This window comes from Palaemon carinicauda, chromosome 4 (assembly GCF_036898095.1).
Source record: "Palaemon carinicauda isolate YSFRI2023 chromosome 4, ASM3689809v2, whole genome shotgun sequence".
Taxonomy (NCBI): Eukaryota; Metazoa; Arthropoda; class Malacostraca; order Decapoda; family Palaemonidae; genus Palaemon; species Palaemon carinicauda.
In genome coordinates this window covers 132219750-132237793 of record NC_090728.1, presented here as the reverse complement: position 1 = coordinate 132237793, position 18044 = coordinate 132219750, and the positions used below count along the sequence as shown (strand labels likewise).

At 37.2% G+C, this 18044-nt stretch overlaps 1 pseudogene; it reads right to left on the bottom strand.

The window, feature by feature from the left end:
- Positions 1 to 18044, bottom strand: part of LOC137639667 (putative neural-cadherin 2) — a 72104-nt pseudogene that overhangs the window by 14038 nt on the left and 40022 nt on the right.

The window sequence follows — 18044 nt, the reverse complement described above, 5'->3', positions numbered from 1 at the left end:
CGTCTACAATCATCATTGAACCACGGTTTGTCCTTCACTCGGTACCTTAGCACACGAGAAGGGATACGCCTATCAATTATGTTGACTAGATTCTCATTCAAAGGGACAACAGGATCTACACTATTATATAATTGTGACCAATTCAAGAACAAAAGATCATGTAAAATCCCATTCCAGTCTGCTTGGGATTTCATATAAATTTTACAAGAATATGATATATCAGGGACAGGCTGCTCAGTCTTCACTAATAATGAAATCAAGGCATGATCAGATGTCCCGACTGGAGAACCAACCTTACCAGTTATAATGCCAGTGGAGTCAGTGTATACAAGGTCCAAGCAATTACCAGACCTGTGAGTAGCTTCATTTATGATTTGCTCACAGCCTGATTCAGAGGCAAAGTCTAAAGCTCTTAAGCCATGGCGATCGGTAGGAGAGATAGAACTTAACCACTCCCTATGGTGAGCATTAAAATCACCAACAAAGACAAAAGAAGCCTTTCTATCATCTTCTTGTATCTTAGCCATAATGGTAAGAAGACAATCGAAGATAGAATCATCCATGTCTGGATTCCGGTAGATCGAACATAAATAAAAGTTGTTATGCCTGCCACAAACTTTTATTACCTGAATCTCATGACATCCACATTGATAGCAGGACTTATGAGAAGCAGGGTACTCGGTCCTAATATACACCGCCATTCCCCTGGCCCTAGGGATGGCATCACGTTTCAACATTATTGGCTTCTTAAAACCAGTTATAAGGAGCTCAGATGAGTGCCTCATATTAGAAACCAAAGTTTCTGAGCACAAAAGAATATCATACTGTCTGGACGCAACTGTAAGGTCTTGGATATTTGCATGAAGACAACGAATATTGCAATACAGAAGACGACATTGACGAAATCTAGGACGTACTGGTCCCGGATTTCGCTCAATGTCTCCAGACAGCATAAGAATTAATAGAAATAAAAAAGAGACATCATACTTAAAAACTAGATTAACAAGAATTATAACAAAAACAATACGTACAGAATTATAAACAAAGTGATTGATGATACCCATAGACTATAGTAAAAAGTCGGAAAAACTGGTCAACATGGAGGAGCCGATACACCATGCAAGAATAAATACCCTCCAGGATAGCCACTTCAACTGAAGGGAGGACAGTAAGGATGGTTTTGAGAAGAAAAAGAATCAGAAAAAGGAAAAGACAACCTCTTGATAAACCACCAGGCATCCATGGCCCTTCTATTAAGCCTGCCCAACACACCATTTCAAAAAAAAACAAGAGGAAGAAAAAAAAAATAAGATAGAATAGTGTGCCAGAGTGTACCCTCAAGCAAGAGAACTCCAACCCAAGACAGTGGAAGACCATGGTACAGAGGCTATGGCACTACCCAAGACTAGAGAACAGTGGTTTAATATTGGAGTGTCCTTCTCCTAGAAGAGCTGCTTACCACAGCTAAAGAGTCTCTTCTACCCTTACCAAGAGGAAAGTACACTGAACAAATTGCAGTAGAGTAATTAACCCCTTGGGTGAAGAAGTGTTAAGTATCTCATTGTTGTCAGGTGTATGAGGAAAGACGAGAATATGTAAAGAATAGGCCAAACTATTCTGTGTAAGTGTAGGCAAAGAAAAAATAAGCCGTGACCAGAGAGAGGGATCCAATGCATTACTGTCTGGCCAGTCAAAGGATCCAATACCTCTCTAGTGGTAGTATCTCAACGGGCGGCTGGTGCCCTGGCCAACCTACTACCTACTACATGATGTACAGTAGCCAGTAAATTGCAATATAGACTTATTGCGATTAGAAAACTACAGTACCATGATACAGTAGTATTTTCTGACATACCTTGGGTGCCCTTGTACGAGCATTCTGCTGGTACCGTTCATATATTGAATGAATAGTTTTCTTCAATATTCTGATCGAGAATCAGTCATCCTGACCCCACAGTATTTACATTATTTTGGGACAGTGATTTGATAATTCTCTACCTCTAGGGGTAAGAGTCCTTCTACTTTTAGTTACTCTATAGAGAAATTTCCATTTAGTTAACACTGAGGGGAGGCAACAGCATTTGCTCACAGGGGTACACAAGTATGTATCTCCTACTATCCCTTTATAGCTTACTATCCTAAGCTACTCTATTATAAAGGACATTTGCATGTTGATTGTCAAGGAGATAATCCATTGTATACTCATTTGGCTTTCCTTTCTTTACAGGAGGAACACCAGATACCTTGTGCTGCAGTCCTCTGCAAGGCCAAGAGGAAGTATTTTTACGGTCATAATACTTGCAGGTTTCATGCCCCCTGCAATATTATTTCCGGATCCCTACATTATTGGAACCCACAGGTTTGCAATATATGTCGGACATTAATGTCCGAAGGTTTTGAAAATCCCAAGTCTACAGAGACTAGGGATACAGCTCAATATAAATTACGCAACTGGGTGAGAAGCTTTCAAAAGATCTCTCCGGGACCTTTCCTACCTAATGATGGGATGCGTAAGATACTATTTCCGGAAGCAAGTGAGGAAACAGTAGTGCCTCATGAGCTAACTACATCCCCTGACGGCTAGAAAACCTTTGGGATTAAGGGCAAGAAATAACCCAAGGTAGAAGATGAAAATGTTGCGTCGGAATTTCCTCAGCCTGTGCCGGCTTTAGAGCCATCGATGTCGACATCTTCGTCTTCTACCCCTAATTTGGATAATGTGGTACTATTATGTATCCAACTGAAGAATCAAATAGAGAGCTTTCGTAGACAAAACGAAAAGCAGGAAGTAAAACGCAAGATAGATCCTCGTAAAGTTTCTCTTGTCGCTTCCCAGGGGTTAGTCAAACGACCCATGAATCAAGACCTACCAACATGCTCCATAACCAATCCCTGGAGGTTCGCGGAGCAGATGCCGATTTCAAATGGCAATCTCTACATCTCAGAGAAAATAGGTGCTGTTCCTTTGGACAAAATTCAATTTTGGACAAGCTTTGATGCTTTCCCTAATTGTTGAGTTCGACTGAAGTAAAAACCAAAGTCAAGAAAAGGAACGGAACCAAAGGAGGTCTTGATTCTCGACCATGATAAGGCACAGGCTATCCTTTCAGGTAGTCTAAGAAAGACGGGTTATTCAGAGTCGAAGGTATTCTCACTGAATAACGGACACCTTTCCTTTCTTGTTCCCACTTCACTCTCATTCCCCTTTATGGGGAAGGCATTTACTTCTGTTGCCAAAGCGGTAGAGGCGGGTAAGCCATGTCCCACACTCGATGAGTGCAAGAATTTGTCACCAGCTTTTTCCGGAGAGAAAAAGGATTGGAAGGAAGTCCATTTGACATTTTCAGTAGGAAAATTAGACAAGGACGTCGCAAGTCGACAATTCAAGGTATGTCTCCTTAAATTGTCTGAGTTGCTGTTGTGTAATGAACAGGAGTCAAAGGAGAGACTTGCGACATCCCTTTCTCTAAAAAACTACATGGAGTTGTGTTCAACCTACGAGAGTACCCCAGACATGCTCATGGTCATAGCCAAAATGCATATGGCTATTTTGGTGAAGGACCTTTACGCCTTTATGAAGGCTATGAGAGTATGTAGAGGGTTTGTGGTCGATGATGCAACAGTAAAACACGAAACCAGGAAGCTAATATCTTCCAACATCTGGGGTAAAGACCTCTTCCCACACGAGGTCACTAAGGAAGTAATTAAGAACGCCGCCATGGAGAACATAGGTCTTCTCCAAAAAGGGGGTATTCCTTCAAAGAGAAAATCTTCTGTGGTTGTGGGTCCCCAACCTAAAAAGAAGATTGGTAATGCTGGAAATATCCGGGCTGCTCAACAACATCCCACTATTCCAGTGACCACGATGCTACAGGCGATGGTCAAAAGTCTAAGCCTACTGACTACTCGAAGCATAAAGACGCTTCGGCTAGGAGGAACTTTCCCTCAGGATCGCAGGACCTTCGATCCTTCGGTCCAAAGCCTATTCAAGATGAGCCATTGTTGGGAAACAGGAATGTCCCTACCATTATTTCCTTACCTTCTCCTACAGTTCAAAACCCTCCTGGAGGAGTATACCTGAGAGCTATAGAGCATATAGGTAGTAAGAAAACTCTAGCTCATCAAGTTCCAGGGAAGGCTGCTTCGTGTTCATGAGAAGGACTCGAGATATCAATGAGCCATTCTGAAATTGTCGCCACTCAACAAGTTCATAAAAAACAGCAAGTTCTGAATGTTAATCCTTCTGAACATATGGACCTAGTTCCAATTAAGGGTGTTCATAGTCTTGTCAGACCTGAAAGGTGTCCTTCGGAACCTTCCAGTCAACCACCCCCCATTCCTCCTATCTAGAATTCATGTTACAGAGAGTAACATTCATCCTAAGGAAGATACGTGTCGGACTCACAGTTCTGAGTATCTTCAAAGGATTGACGAACTTAGTCACGTCAAATTCTAGCCTAGAAATAGTTCAGGTATTAATATACCTGATCAAGAGGCTCGAGTGGGCAACACCCAAAGTGTCTGGCCAATGTGCATTCAAGAGATGACCCGGTTCCCGGGACATCACGGATGCAAGATAGGCTTCTAGAAGTCTCGACTTTCTCCAGCTCAGGGGTTTCGATGTTTAAAAAACCATTGAAGCCCTCAGTCACATGAACTCTCCTCTCCTTTGGAAATATAAAAGTAGCTCATGAGGTCTGTCAAGAGACTCAGGTATTCAGTCAGAATACCAAAACGCCAACAGGAAAAAGCGCTAAACTTTTCCCAGTTCGCTATAGTGACAGACCTGGTGCTAAGGGCACACCTGAAAGATGCGTTAAGAGCTTGGAGAAAACACGCATCAAACGCTTGAAGAGATAAAAAAAGACTGAGATCGGTCCCTCTTTAGTCGCTTCTCTAACAGAAATTAGAGCACGAAAGTCCCAAGACTCTGCTGGTCCTTTCATGGGTGGGGAAGCCCCCTCCACACAGATCAGACTCCCTACGACTGATCTGGGACACCGAAGCGATAATAAGACGTCACATTCGAACGTCTCATTCAGTCTTGGTGAAGTTACCCATCCCTCTCTTAAAGGGACGGCACCTACCAGCAGTTCATTTTCAAATGATCCACGATGTGACGGTGGATACTCTATTTCGATACAAACCGATAGAGTTGGAATGGTCCATGGGCGCAGACATATTCCCTCCCAAATGGGAACAAGTCCCGGAACTACAATTCGACCTCTTCATCACGAGCGTCTTCAAGAAACTACCTCACTATATAGCCCCATACAGGGATCCTCTAGTGGGGATGATAGACTAGATGAGGCTGGTCCTAGCTCTGACCCTAGGTATATTTCCGAAGATTCAGAAAATAACTGCCTTCGTTTTATCACAGAGAACCCAAGCCCTTCATTTCATGATTTATCTTGCTCTAGCGGTTAGAAAAAGGTTTGAGATCTCAAATGGCAATATAGAATTCTTAGACGAATACAAGGCCAAGTCATCTAGAAGAAAATATGAGTCTTCCTGGAAAAAGTGGGTTGCGTTTGTCGAAGCAAAAGAACCGAAAGAAATTTCAATGAATTTCTGTCTGTTCTTCTTTGTCCACCTTCATAGCCAAGGTCTGGCGGCCAATACGATAAATACATGCAAGTCAGCCTTGACTAGGCCTCTTATATATGCCTTTAAAGTGGATCTGGTGAATGAAATCTTTAATAAGATTCCGAAGGCATGTGCTAGGCTTAAGCCCGCGGTACCACCAAAGACCATCTCTTGGTCTTTGGACAAGGTCTTACATTATGCCTCATCTGTGAACAATGAAGATTGTTCTCTTAAGGATCTAACCCAAAAGGTTATTTTTCTGTTCGCTATCGCCTCCGGGCCTAGAGTTAGGGAAATAGTGGCCCTATCCAGAGATGAGGGTCACAATCAGTTCACGGAAGTGGGAGAACTGAATCTATTTCCTGATCCATCCTTTCTCGCTAAAAACGAGCTACCCACTAAGAGGTGGGGTCCCTGGAGAATCTACCCTCTGAAGGAAGATATCTCTCTATGTCCTGTAGAGTGTCTAAAGGTCTATCTTCGTAGAACTTCAGACTTCAGGGGAGGACAGCTCTTTAAAGGAGAAACTTCTGATAAAATTTATCCCTAGAACAACAAAGGGCGAAGCTCACCTACTTTATTTATACAGCGGATCCGGACAGTACTCCCGCAGGTCATGATCTGAGAAAGATTGCTCCATCACTGAACTTCTTTCAGTATATGGACTTTGAGCCCCTTCGTTCATACACTGGATGGAAATCATCCAGAGTGTTTTTCAAACACTATGCAAAACAAATGCATGAACTGAAACACTTTGTAGTGGCGGCAGGTAGTGTATTAAAACCTGCCCCCTAATTACTGAAGTAAACAGTTTTTGGTTTGGGACCTCACATGTCCTCGCACATGTAACGGATGAGAATCATCCAGAGTGTTCTACATACACTACGCTAGACAAATCCATGATCTAAAGCAATATGTGGTGCCGTCTAATTCTACGATGAACAGCTAATTGACTGGGACTGTCAATTAAAGGGAGAACAGGTCACCCTTCTTAGGTGTGACTTCTTTTAACTAATTGTTACCATGATAACACTGTCTCTGTTCAAAATCCCAGGTGTGGAATCATACAGATAGCACTAGTGCCGGTGTACGAAGTACACAGTGCAGATAAAAGTAACCAGTACAGGAATTATGAAGAGAAATTGTTTTATAATTTTCTTCAGTCTGAGAGTGGAACTCATCATTTCTTCCTTCAAGAAGGATATATAGTCTCTGTACCTGTTACAGGTATAATCCCATTGTCATACTACATTATTAGTAATAAATGTCTATTAGAATGTAGTGCGTCCACCTTCGCCAGACAATTGTATGTATACATGCAAGATTTCTTCAACTTACCAAAGTAAGTATCCCTCATATATTGGTATGCATCAAATAATAGATATAAGAGACAATGATTTTATTTTAGCAAATATGCAACTATGACACTATTTGTATATTCAATGTATATTTATATTTGGCCATACTATGTATGTTAACCTCAAGATCCCTTTTCTACTGTCTAGAATGACTCTTCCCTGTAGGAGGCAGGGAGCACTAATATTGGTTATGATTAGTGATGGTGACGAATAATGGTAACGTTCCTTGTCTTTGGAAAAAAAATTAAGGATATTCGCACCAGGAGTTACAATTCTGGTTACCTAAAGGTAAAATTCTCTGAGAATATCACTGTACTACATATATCCCTTAGGAAGCTACTTTAAGGAACTTCCATCAGGATGACATGGCCATCTCACCCAAAAATAGATTTTGCGCTTCGCTCAAAATCCGTTATATATATATATATATGTATATATATATATATATATATATATAAGTATATATATATATATATATATATAAATATATATATATATATATGCGTGTGTATATATATATATATATATATATGTGTGTGTGTGTGTGTGTGTGTGTAAGTGTGTGTATGTGTACCCATACATACATATATGTGTATATATACGTGTGTGTGTAAAGTACTCTTCCAATGAAAGTAAATAATCATTGTTTTAAATGTAAAATGTCAATTACCTGTTTAAAATTCATAAAAATATTATCATTTGCCCAGTGTTGTTGTATCCTTAATTACTATATTATTAATTCATCTTTTTGTTACTGTTACCAAAAATATTTTCTATAGTTAGTAACTGGGCAAATATTAGATTGAAACATCTCCTATACATATTATTCAGTGGTTACCATCATGCTCTTGCAATAATTATTATTTTATAATGAAGCCGTAGTTCTTTGAATGATTTGATACTTTGATATCAAAGACATCTTCATAAGTCAGTCGTTAAAACTATACATTGTATGTATCGTTACTTGCCGTGATTTCAAAAGCCTTTCAAAAAGGCAGTTTATTCGGAAAAGCTTGTGTATATTAAGTGGTGTTAAGCTAAATAACTTGCGTCCAGGAATTATGGTGAGGGGCAAACTTCCATTGTCTTTTTCCCAACAAAGAAAATGGGTAAAGGAGTGTAAACCTTAGAACTGACACAATTGTCCATCTCCGCACTATACTTGATGTCTGGTGTTAGCCACACGCAACCAGTTAAAAAAACGCTTGTGTAATTATATACACTTTGGGAACTGAATTATACATACTGTACTGAAACCACTGAAAGCAGCACATACTTTACACAAACATTTAACACTTTTAATATGAGAACAGTGGATGTGCCTGACGAGCAAGTAATTTAGAGTGACGTTTCCACCGGCTCAAACAAGCAACTCATATTTTCTCCCTTTTATTTATTGCACCGTTGCAAAAAAGGTTCCAAACAGCGTTTAATTGCAATGAGAGCTCGTAAAACAATAAAAGCAAGTTCTATTCCATTACATATATTAATCATAATATTCAAAATGGATGAATCTTTTTGACAGTTATTTCGAATTCCAAATGTTGTACATAGGTGAATCTTTTTGTAAAAATAAAACGTAAAATGCATAATTCAAATAAATGGAAGCAATTGTAAAATACTTGTTAATAAAAAAATGTTGCTGAGAGAGAGAGAGAGAGAGAGAGAGAGAGAGAGAGAGAGAGAGAGAGAGAGAGAGAGAGAGAGAGAGAGTGTGTGTGTTACTTTTAGTGCTACAACAAGTTAGAAGTTTGCTCAGGAGCGGCAGAGACAAGGGACAAGCTATTGCACTGAAGATCAGTGGCATATATACTGAACATATTCACATATCATCTACACCCAAGATAGGACATGAGAAGGCAATGTAATAACTGCTGATAATTAAGCAGATAGAATTATCCCTCTCATACCTTCCTCGACCTACAATTCCAAAGATTGGGAGCAATAAGGGAATCAAATAAAGGTACCCTCCTTATTATATTTCATATCTTTCATTAAATCTAGTCGCACTCCCATTCTCTTAGCAAATGTCTAATTATTAAATTTCTAATAAGAGTACCTCTTGTTATTTTCATGATTATTGGGCAGCAATTTTTTGGGGGGGAGGGGGTGAAGGGCGAGTTACAAGCCAGAAATTAATTAATTTGCAACTAGGGGACAGTCAAGCTATAAGAAATATGCATAACAGTAGGCAATTTACTAAATTGATAAAATTCATTTATCTCTGATCAGCACAAAATATTCTCTTCATATTTATCTGAATGGTCTGTTTAATAATTAGATATAGACGGCGGGAAATTTTTCAATTTCATAACATGATTACTTGGGAAATTTAAAGCGTAAACATGAAAAGTGGGTTCAGATACCTTCTAATTCACTGCAGCTTTGTCAATTCTTGCAACTGATGATTTTATTTTAATTACCTGGTACTTTACCTATAATGGAAAGTGAAATGGAAGCTCTAGAAGCCTCTGAAGAAGAATCGAGAGGGTCAACCAAGGGAGGGGAAGAGATGTCAAAAACACCAGGCGAGGACTCTTTGACGCAGGAATCCTCTTGACCTTTTTGTTTGTCGATCACACCTATCGGGTTCTCTACCTGAACTGTGAGGTTTGTAGCTTTTGCCAGCTGAAGGATGAAATAAAAAAATAGAAATGTTAGAATTTTTGATTGGGTATTCATGTATCTTTTTAATATCAAAAAGTATATATGTTTTGTCAAAGGATAAATATTATTTAAAAAAAGGGTACTTACTTGACTGGAATGAAGGCCAAGGATTTCTTGTAGTTTGACGGGGTTTATGAAGTCCCCTCCTTTCTCCTTAATGCTTATCCTGACACATGCTGAAGGGGTTGGGGGGGGGGGAGCCAAGAGGGGGCCGCATGCCACGATGAGTATTAAAGATGATGATGACGTGAAGGGTTTCCCAGAAGTCGCAACAGTTGTAGACGATTTGGATGGCCTCGTCTGGTCAGTGAAGTCGTAAACAATAGTTACCTCTATATTTTCAATTTTTTCTTTGACTGCTATACTCACAGACTCTATCACTATTCCAAAAGTAGAAAAAAAAAAAGATCTGGTCACAAATAAATAATCCATCTTCCAATACAGTAGAACAAAGGGTTATTTCTTGATATTTTTTCTAAAATTCTTGACTTTGATGATTAATAAACTATGAGTTTCTTATTGGTAATCAATGTTAGAAAAGCCGATAATTCTTTTATTCTTCCGAGAAAATACTTCGTAAATTAATTAATAGTTCCATTCCTTTATCCGAGTTCACATTACCTATCTATGAGTAAAAAAGACAGATACCATTTCCCTCAGTTTAACAGTAATATCAAAATCTTATTTAGTCAGCAGTTATGAGATTAATAAACATGTGGAGTCAATCTCATTATATTACTGTTTCAGGTAAAAATCAATATGAAGCTTAATTGCCGGAAACTGTTTAATTTCATGAAGATTCCTACCTGATATCTGAATTATGAGGAAAAGCAAGGTAGCAAAATGGTTTAAGGAAGCAGTTTTTGAAAGCAAAGTACTAAATGAAATTAGTAGTTGACATTATGCATATACATATTATTACACCTTCCACATTATTGTGATTATTGTATATATTTTGCCTGACTGTTTTCCTCTGTATACCACTATCCTTTGCCCTTTCCCAGGAACTTGTTTGCCTTGTTTCACACTCCTTGTTCTTACTTGCTCCGCCCATCCTACATTTCATCGACCCCTAAATGTAATTTTGAATCAGTCTCCACTCAGCAACTAAACAAAGGACCTTGGTGTCGACAGGGAAGCAGTCCCCTTTATTATAATGTATCTATAACCTAAGTAAAAGTGATAATATGGTAAGGGTTCAATAACAAATTGTGCATTTATTTCAAGTGTTCTCAATTTCCAGTGTGATTACTTTTCGAGACGTGGTTGTCATTTGTCATTTGCCATTTGTCATTTGTCCTATTGTGTCATTCCTGTCCTTTATAACCTTTGTGTTCCTTTTATATGGACTTAAAGTTTAATTATAATATTTGTAAATAATTTTTGTATTATTGTATTTAAATCTTGTTTGATCATGTTCTCATTCAAATACGTTTATTTTGCATTATTATGGTTCATTGGATCTTTTTGCTGAAGTTCGTTGATATGCAATAATGGACAACTTCGTTAAAAATCAGGTGTTGGTTTATGTAGTTGGTGATTCGTTATTCAACCTTACATGATATAAACATCCTGAGTTATAGTTAGTTACGTGACTGTTTTTGTGTTTGCTAGACCGTTGAAGAATCTATTTCCATTGCGTAAATTTTTCGGTGACAGAAGGTGGCCACATCTGTTTTAGTAATCGACTGCTGTTAACCTTATGGTTTACCACCCCTCCTCTCATAACCGAGACTCAGTCTGCGGGTTGAAAAGTTAATCTGCTGTACCATTGTTAAAAAATCATTTCTCTCGAATGAGTCGTGACTTTCACGTGCTTATAGTCTTTCCCTGGGTCCTTAGATACCAGTCTCTTGCATTATTCATTTTTTGTAAAGTGTAATGAATCTTGTTAACGCCTCGGCATATGTATGTAAAGTTACCGTTCTAATCAAAGTGTAGTAAGTTATGGTTGTTAGCTGAGCGACGGTACTTCCTTTTGTCTTCATTTTGGTTTGAACCGGGAGTAAAACACTTCCAGTGCGTCCTTATTCATTCTCATTTCCCTGTACCTAAAATGTTTTGTATATAAGTATTTGTCTAATCTTTTACTATCTATGCGTGGTTTATGGTTTTATGCGTGGTCAATGCTTGACTAAGTTAGCTCCAATTTAAGAATTGTAAAATCCTAATTCAGGTGTTTATATTGTTCATGAAGTTTCTTTTTAATTTTCACAATAGTGAAGTTTGATACTCAAAAGTTTGTGATGGATCCTCCTTCTGAATTACGTACCCTTACCAATACTAGGAAGTCTGAATTAATGGAAGTAGCTAGGCAATTAGACCTTGAGGTACGTTCTAGTATGCGTAAGTTTGACATTAGGAAAGTGATAATAGCTCACTATATGCATATTGGAACCTTGGGTGACGAAGCTTAGACAGTAGCTTGTTCCAGAAACCACTTGCCTTACAGTTGAACAAAAGCTAGAGTTTGAACGTCTTGCAGTCGAGCGTGAAAAAGCTCTGTTAGCTTTAAGACAGGAAGAGTTAGCTTTGCAAGCAGCTGAAAAGAGACGTGAATTTTTTTGAAATGGAGAAAGAAAAAGAAATAAAAAGATTTTAAATGGAGAAAGCTAAGTTAGAATTTCCAGCTAGGGAAGAAAGGGAAAAGTTTGAAAGGGAGAAAGCTAAATTAGAGTTAGAAGCTAGTTTAGCTGTCAAGGTGGAACAAGAGAGGGCCTCAATAAATCTTCAGAATAGGCAAATGGAACAAGAGCTATCTCCCTTTGACCTGGCTAAAAATATAAAGTTACTTCCCTTATTCACAGAGTGTGATCCAGAGGATTATTTTCGGGTATTTGCGGATACTGCCAATCACGTTGATTGGCCTGCTGAACAGTGGGTATGGCTCCTCAAACCTAAATTTTCAGGTAAAGCTGGTCAGGTTTTTAGGCATGTGAATGATACAAAGGATTATAACCAGGTTAAGAAAGCAATCTTAGATGCATTTTCCATAACAGAGGAAGGACATAGACAAGCTTTTCGTAACTTATGTAAATGAAATATCCAAACTTTCCTAGAATTCGCTTCTGACAAGCTTAGAGCTTTCAAGAAATGGCTTAAGTTTGCTGAAGTAACTTATCTCGAGGAGCTGATGAATTTAATGGTTCTTGAAGAATTTAAAAGGAAACTTCCCATTAATATAATATTCTATATTGAAGATAGGCAGGAAAAAGATTTACTAAAGGCTGCTTCCTTGGCTGACACTTATTCCTTAATACATAAGTCCATTCCTAATAAGAGCTGGGGTTTTTGTAAAACCTGTTTCAGCAAAATCACAGCAGATTTCGGATGATAATCCCAAAGGTTCTGATAATCCTAAATGTAGTTATTGTAAGAAAGAAGGACACACTATTCGTAATTGTAAAGAACCTAAATGTAAAAGATCTGATAACTACCGTAATGTTTTTATGAAACCCAACATAAAATTTTCAACCTCTCAAAGTAAACCCTTTTCGCATGTGCAAGTAAATGTACCAGATATGTTTGATGATTTTAAGTCTGAAGGTATAATATCCTTGGGGGAGAAAGAACAGAAGTCTAAGGTCACTATATTACGACACACTGGAGCTGCTTTAACTTTGTTGCATAGTAAGGCTTTACCTAATGTTGAGAATAAGGTGGTTGTGAGGGATCTAACCGGAATCTCGTCCATTCCTCTTGCCAGTATCTATCTTGATTGTCCACTTGTAAAAGGAAAAGTTGAATTAGGGGTGATTGATACAGATTACCGGTAAAAGGAGTTTCATTGGTATTGGGTAATGATTTAGCCCGGAAATTTATTGTACCAAACTTAATTGTCACTGATACCCCACATGGATGATATGGTCGTTTTGAACAAACCTTTGATGGATGATGAGAAGGTAGATCTTGAACAAGCCCCAACACATATAATCACTCTGTCCAAAGCAGGAAAAAAAGTAAATGACTTTGAAGTAAATGGGGATTTCCTACTTAAGGCAATGTCTAGAGATAAACTAACAGCTGGCCAGAGGTCAGATCAATCTTTATCTTGTTTGCATCATAAGGTTGTTGATATAAAATCTTTGAATAAATCCTTCTTTTTATCATAATAATGGTATCCTAATGCGTTTTTACTGTCCTTTTAACTATTAAAATCTTGATACCTGGAGTGAGAAATACCAAATTGTTGTTCCTTCTTCAGTACGCACTCATACAATGGAAATTGCACATGATGAACCAGGTGATCATTTGGGACAATACAAAACTTACTTCATAATAAGTTCTTTTGGCCTAATTTGTGGAAAGACGTAGGAGATTTACTAAAGACATGTCATGTATATCAAATAGCTGGCAAACCTAACCAAGTAATTCTTAAAGCCCCTTTACAGCCTATATTAGTTCTATATGAGCCCTTTGAGAAATTAGTAATTTACTGTGTTGGACCCTTGCCCTAGCCGAAGGGTGGTAACCAATATTTATTAACTCTTATGTCCCCATACTCGTTTTTCAGAGGCCATTCCACTTGAGAATATATCTGCCAAAAATATTGCTAAACACCTTTTAGGTTTCTTTACTATTTACGGGATCCCCAAGGATATACAAACTGATTGAGGTTCTAACTTTACAAGTAAAATATTTTCAGAAATCCTCAAGGCATTAAATTTAATACATGGCTTATCATCTGCATATCCGGAATCTCAAGGAGTCCATAAACGATGGCGCCAAACCTTTAAAGTTTTGTTTTGAGAGCAATCTCGATTTGGATGAAGGAGTAAAGTTTTTGTTGTTTTCTATAAGTAAGTCCCCCAGGAGTCCCCTGGTGTTTCTCTTTTTGAAATAGTATAAGGGAGATTATTAAGAGGACCCCTTGCATTAATTGAAGATGAATGGTTAAAGCACCCAGACTCTAATCAGACTGTAACTGTTCAACAATATTTGAGTAACTTTGAAAACAAACCTTTCCAAGGTCAATAGATAGCTAAGATTAAAATGAAAAAAATAGTTATGATAAAAAAAAACTAGAATTAGGAAGTTCAACCCAGGAGATCCTGTGTTAGCATATTTTTCTATCCCTGGATCCCCATTTTCCTCCAAATTCTTTGGTCCATATAAAGTAGTTAAACATGTCAATAACCATACCGGAAAAGTACTCAAATTATCTATGCCAATCTGCTTAAAAGGAATCATTCCAGGAATACTGAAACTGGTTATGGAGACAAAAATTGTAAATGTTAAGGTCAAAGAAGAGAAACCTTCAGTGAACCTGAATTCATCTATTCGTGGCATTTTGGAGATAATTGTGCCTTTCTGAAAGACTTTGAAAACTCTTGTCATCCTCTTTCTCCTTTTCAATCAGAAGTACTTCAAAATCTTATTTACTCTTACCCAGAACTTTGTAGGGAAAATCCAGGTAAATGTACAGTCCTCACCCATGACATCGAACTTCTACCAGGAACTGATCCCATACGACAACACCCTTATTGCATCAGCCAGGCCAAGAAACTAGTGATGAAAGAGGAAGTGGAATATCTTCTGAGAGCTGGATTAGCAAAACCAAGCAAGTCACCATGGGCGTCTCCCTGTCTATTGGTACCAAAGGAGGATGGGATCATGCGACTGTGTACAGACTACAGGAGAGAAAATTCTGCTACTGTTAAGGATAGTTACTCTTTACCCCATCTAGATAACCTTATAGACTCTCTGGGCCAAGCAATGTTTGTAGCTAAAATAGATCTCAAAGGGTATTATCAGGTGAAGTTACCATCTACGGCCAAGCTTATATCGGGTTTCCTAACTCCCTTTGGGTTATTCCAGTATGAAGTAATGCTTTTTGGTTTAACAAATGCCTGATCCACATTTCAACGCATAATTAACTACACTATTCAGGGTCTAGAGGGGGTATTTGCATATCTAGATGATATATTGGTGATAGCAGATTCTTGGGAAGAGCTTTTGAAACGTTTGTATATGCACTTTGATAGATTAAGAGAAGCCCCGTTAACAATAAATTTACAAAAATGTTTTTGGTCAAGCTATAGATACTTACTTGGGACATATTGTGGGTGGAGGTTATGTCAGGCCTAAAACTGCAAATGTTAATGCCATTCTTGACTATCCAGAACTTAAGACAAGGACATCCCTGAAAAGATTTCTAGGTATGGTTTCATATTACAGGAAGTTCTGGCTTAATTTTGCTTCAGTAGCTTCACCTATACATAGCCTTACCAGCCCTAAAAAGAAGTATGAATGGGATGAGAGATGTCAGGCAGCACTCAAACATTTAAAATGTTTTTTGAGTAGTGAGCCAGTCTTACACCGTCCTACTTTTTCTAAATCCTTCTCTTTACAAGTAGACACTTGCGACACAGATAATGGAGGAGTTTTGCTTCAGGAAATTGATGGGGTCCTCCACCCAATACAATACACTTGCAGTAGCTTCAAGCCTCCACACCTGTCCTACAGTACCATAGAGAAGGAGCTTTTAAGTTTGGTTCTTGCCTTCCAAAAGTTTGAATGTTATCTACAAGGAGCTTCCGTCATCCATGACTATAACGACCACAATACCCTCGCCTTTCTTGAACGCACCAAGGCCAATATTCAGCGCTTACTAAGATGGTCTTTATATTTTCAAAACTTCAACCTTCAAATAAAGCACCTCAAGGGCAGCGACAACGTATTTGCTGATGCCTTGTCAAGGGGCCATTCTCAACCTTCGCGGGAAATGTAAGGTGTTCACTTTTGATCAAGCCACTCCGCTAGGCTTGATCCTCTGGGGGGAGGTATTACACCTTCGAAATTATTCTAATTATTGTATACATTTAGCCTGAGTGTTTTCCCCTTTATACCACTTTCCCTTGCCCTTTCCCAGTAACTTGTTTGCCTTCTTTCTCACTCATTATTCTTACTTGCTGTGCCCATTCTAGATTTTTTCGACCCCTAAATGTAATTTTGAGTCAGTCTCCACTCAGCAACTAAACCAAGGACTTTGGTGTCCAACATGGAAGCAGTCCCCTTTATTGTAATGTATCTATAACCTAAGTATAAGTGATATTATGGTAAGGGTTTGATAACAAATTGTGCTTTTATTTCAAGTGTTCTCAATTTCAGGTATGATTACTCTTAGAGACGTTGTTGTCATTTGTCATTTGTCATTTGTCCTATTGTGTCATTCCTGCCCTTTATGACCTTAGTGTTCCTTTTATATGGATGTTAAGTTTAATTATAAGGTTCTGTAAATTTTGTTTTGGCTTTATTATATTTAAATCTTGTTTGATAGTATTTTCATTCAAATACTTTTATTTTGTATCTTTATTGTTTATTGAGCTCATTTGTTTAAATGGTAAATTACCCTTCTTTGTCACGACTGTAATATATATATATATATATATATATATATATATATATATATATATATATATATATATATATATATACACATATATATATATGTATATATATATATATATATATATATATATATATATATATATATATATATATATACATGTATATACATATGTATATATATGTATATATATATGTATATATAGATATATAAATATATATAATTATATATATACATATATATATATATATATGTGTGTGTATATATATATATATATATATATATATATATATCAATATCACATGTATATAAATATATATATATATATATATATATATATATATATATATATATATATATATATATATATATATATATATATATATATATATATATATATATATATATATATAACGTAATAAACGATTTTCAGTTTTAGATATTGTTTATTAAGCTTGATTTGTTTCCTTGTGCTGGTGCTTTCATATTTAACTTCTGAATAGTCCATCAGTTAGTGCGCTTTTGTTCTTCAACAAGTGGTGATGCTCAAATTTTTTATGAATATTTAGTGACATTTCCACCGCAGTGTTCTTTAGGGTAAATTCTTTTCCCTCTACAGTAACTGTTCTAGTTCTTAGATGTTAAGTACCAAGGACCGTATCCAATAATAGCGTTTTAAATATTTTATAGAGAATCTATAGTTAAACTAATACCATCTAACGGTAATATCCTCCTAAATTTTCATTTAAACGATTTATTCTAAAAAAAATATAACGTTTTCTAAAGGTATCTCATCAAAATGCATTCATATAGATGAAACTGATAAGTACACAAGTTTGATAAGTGGATGGGTGTTAAGGTGATGTATTTCTAGAAAATACTTTACATCCGACTAACTGCAATTCCTGTATAATACGCTACTGATTAAATATTTTGCATTTACTTATATTCATAATCTAGTCAAGTAAGTTATTACAAAAATTGTATTTGTTCATGTGGCATATGTACACTGTATACTTTTATTGATGCAATCATTTTTGAAGCGGAAAATAATTTCAAAGTGGGGACATAAAAAAAAAAATACT